Source organism: Octodon degus, unplaced genomic scaffold, assembly GCF_000260255.1.
Source record: "Octodon degus isolate 3935 unplaced genomic scaffold, OctDeg1.0 scaffold00002, whole genome shotgun sequence".
NCBI lineage: Eukaryota > Metazoa > Chordata > Mammalia > Rodentia > Octodontidae > Octodon > Octodon degus.
Window position 1 is genome coordinate 7,673,431 of NW_004524578.1, and position 4,210 is coordinate 7,677,640.

The 4,210-nt window shown below is 39.1% G+C and overlaps 1 pseudogene; it reads left to right on the forward strand.

The window, feature by feature from the left end:
- The first annotated feature begins 834 nt into the window (after positions 1-834).
- The window catches only part of LOC101573102, a 15,006-nt pseudogene continuing 11,630 nt past the window's right edge, over positions 835-4,210 (forward strand).

A 4,210-nucleotide genomic window follows, 5' to 3' on the forward strand; every position in this document is an offset into this window, starting at 1 on the left:
TTTATACTATCAGTATCATTAAAAAGAAAGGTTTGTGCTAATATTGGTTGGAGACATTTTTATGCTCATATTTTGTCCCCTGAACATCTACCTTAAAGATAACAACATATAATGCATGAACTGTTGTTATTCTCCTATAGTGTTATGACATTTTGTTTTACTTTTTTTCTGTACACAAAAGACTGTGAGCTCCAGATCTTAGGAATCTGACCCAGATCCTTCCTTTCACCAGCACACAGGGTAGCCTTTGCACCCCTTTCACCCCGATTCTGTAGGTGGACAATTCCATCTTCCTCTGTCCATCCTTTATATGTCATATAATGTGTAACATATATAAAATATATAGCATAACATAGGTGAATACAGAAGGATAGTGCAAAATGCATATTAAATCTTTTTTTCTGCAAAGTGTGTTAAACTTTTTAAGATGTGTCCAAACATGTTGTTGCATCACTGTTTCCCAACGTCTCCTAAGAAAACTTCTTATGGGAATTTGAGAGTTGAATTAATCTAAGGAGCTAAATTAATGTGAATAAGCATCCAGCCTTCCTCTTTCTTTTGTCTGAAATGTTCAAGGTTAAATTACATACCTCTTCATGGTATCCACTGATGACATTGCAGATGGGAAGAGCAGGTTTGTCTTTCTTATGTGGCAGAGTATTTTGAGGACTGGAACTTCCATGCTAAGCCCACTTGGATTCATCTTATTGTGCACAAGTGAAGGCTGGGACCCTGCCTTGGTGAACTTTCTTTCTAGATGACTTCTATATGCAGTGAAGACATGAACTGCTATATTAGTTACCTTTCTGTGACCAAAACAAAATACGCGAAATAATGAATTCACAGAGAAAAAGCTCTATTTCGTCATACGATCTGGGAAGACACATTGTTCTTCGGTCTGGGGTAAATCATTTAGAGAATATAGTAAAGCAAAACCACTTATCTCACAGCCAGAAAGTAAAAAGACATTGAGAAGAAGGCCAGGGTACTTCAGTCCCCTTTTGGTGAAAGTCCCAATGACCAAAAGATGTCCCATCATGTTCTGTCTCTTGTAGATCCCAAGTCTGTGGATCACTATACTGGTGACCAAGCCTGTAACACATGGATCTTCCAGAGACAGTTGAGATATAAACCCTAGCAAGTGTGTTCATCTACCTCGAGGATAAATGTTGCCACTATCTGCCCTTCCAAAGAATCAGAGTCTTCAAACAATCAAGCACAGATACTGTACTCTTCCCTGGCTTATTGATTCCTCCATGCTGGTAGACATACAACCATATCCCCTTCAAGATGCACTCACCAGAAGAACCACACCTTGTTATTCTTTCAGGACTTAGCTGATACCTGCTGGAAACACACATCAATACTTCCATAAGGCTCAATGCTAGTTTTTACAACTATTAGATATGAACCCAAGCAGTTGTCCAGGCTAGGCATTCTGACGTGAGTAGAAGATTTTTGAAGGAATCAAGCAGGCTGGCTGTCTAGCTGACCAAGACAGCAGTGAACAAGGAAAAGCACAGGGTTTTTAAGGTGTTTTTTTTTTTTTTTTTTTTTTTTTTTTTTTTTTTTTTGGTGTGTGTGTGTGTGTTTGTGTGTGCATGTGTGGATGTTTGTGGGCTGGAAAAACAGAGGAAGAGCTAATTTTGGCAGGGTTACCTGGTCTGTGGAGGACTTTTGATGTTAACAAAAGAAAGTTTCTGTGCTTACTTGCCCAGTCAAAGTCAGGCAGACTTGTTCTATGGTTTGGGGTTTAGCTCTACGTGGAGCCAAGAGGGAGAGAGTTTGGGGAAAGGTTACCTGGGAAACTTTGGACCCTAAGCTATCAAGAACCACTTTAGATATATAAGAAGAAAATTTCCAAAGGGCTCCTTGACTTGTACATCTACCTTGTTCAGCATGAGATTAACACTTCCATTTCTTCCTTCAGAAACTATGATATAAACATGGTATTGATTATACATACACCACCAATTAGAAGCATTTCTCCATTTAAGTATGCTTACAGATGTAGAGTTAAACTGTACTTAAAACATGAAAGATTTTCTTATGTTAAAACAAGTTTCTATTTTTTGTACAGAGGTTGAAAATTGAGTAAAGGAGACATATTCTATGTAATGAAAATTTCAAATCTCAAGTTTCTTTAATGGCTTAATCCAAAGACTTACTGTCTCAGTTCCTTTTCTTTTTCTTTTTTCTTTCTTTTTTTTCAGATAAAATACACAACATGTGAAATTAAAGGAGGAAAGATTTACTTGGTTCACAGTTGTAGAGTTTCAGTCCATAATGTGCTGGCTCCTAGGCCTTGTGGCACGTGGCAGACAGGCAACGCAGAAGAGAAACAGGTGGTGGGGGGCAGAAGGTGTCAACGTCGGCAAGGGATGACCACAGCTCTTTCCATCCCTTATATCTTGTCCAGGCCACGTAGGGCAGGTAGCACTTGCACCCTTAATTGTAGTGTCCTTGAGGCTTGCTTTGAACCAGGAAACAATGCCAATACCACACATGTTAATCCCGTCAACTGTGAAAAAGCCCCACCTACAACTGCATAAACCTTTGGGAGGACATCTAGGCACAAGCCATAGCATTTACCATATTTCTTAGGGGTCACATCAAAGGGGCAACTGGAATTACTACATAAATTATATGCTAATTTTTAATGCTCTATAAGTTATTTGAAATTGTACTTAGACTTAGTGATGGTTACTGGGGAGATACCTCAGTGGCATAAGTGCCTGTCTGGTAAGCACAGGTCCTGAGTTCAATCCCTGGGACTGCCAAAAACAAAAAAAAAGACTTAGTGATGGTAGTTTCCAGAAGTTTTGGGGTCCTGGATACATACAGGGTCATATTCTTCAATAATTCAATTGTCTCCTGCTGTAATCAAGTATGTTTGTGTGTATTGGTCAAAAGCAGTCAGTGAAAATAATTAGTGCTCCCATAGATAGTTACCAAATTCAAGCTAAAAGAAAAAGATGTGCAACATTGGTAAGAAAGAAATAGAGTTAGCTGCAACTATAAATAGTAAGGAAAAATTTTCAGTACATGCATTAATCTTTATATGCCAAGTAGATAAAAATATTTCTTGTTAGAGTAGATGATGATTACCCTGCAAATTTTTATTTTATTCTTTTTTATCGTTTATTTATTTATTTATTTATTTATTTATTTGGCACTGGGTCTCACTCTACAGCTCAGACTCATAGTGATCCTCCTATCTCAGCCTCCCCGGTGCTGGAATTACAGGCATGTGCCACCACATCCAGATTTGGTGGCTGGCATGGCGGCCAGGCATGTGATACCGAGGATCAAACCTGAGGCCTTGCACTTGCCAGGCAGGTGCTTAGACTGCAGAGCTATCTCCTCATCCCTCCTCTACAAGTTTTGGCAGCTTATAGAACAATTGAAGTCCTCTAAATGTCTTAATTAAACAGGCCCTATACAATACACAATCTGCTTGAATCTTTGTGATATATATGCACCATCATGCTGATAGATGCTCCATGCTAAAATAAGATTCAAAATACCTTTTGAAAGTAGCATGCTGAGAAATAGGGTACTTTATGTCATTATTGAATATTGAAAGTACCATCTTCCTATATGCTGATAGTAGCACATGAAGTAAAATTTCCTTGGTCAAAATGTGAAGTGGTTGTCAGGATACAGAAATGTCCTGGGATCCACTACAAATCGTATCTTACTTGGTAGGTCACCAGTCAACACTTGGGTGCTGAGGACAAGCTTGATGTGGTGCAGAGTGGGCTATGATTAATATTAATAAACTGGCACAAAAATAAGTCGAGAGTGTGTTCTAGCATACATGCATGACTTGTGGCAAGATCTGGGGCTGACTTACAGACACATTAATCTTTAAGCCAGTGGTGAGAATTGAGACTAGCAAATGGTGATGAAGTTCTGGTGCCTCAAAGCAAGATAACAAAGCAGATGAGGCCATGACTCATCCAAATTCCTTCTAGATCAGTAGTCACAGTTTGTAGGCAGTCAGGTTTCTAGTTAGCCATGATCTGCTCCTTGTTGCTATTACAAACATGCATTTTTATTCAATCCTTGAATCTTGACCATATCAGCAGTTCAACCCCACTGTTTCCTGCAGCCAAACAGCACTGCCCACAATCAAGCTGTGCACCTAATAAAGGCCAAGGACACCTTAGTCCTTCTGTGCTGTTGATGATCCTGGTCTCCATTATAA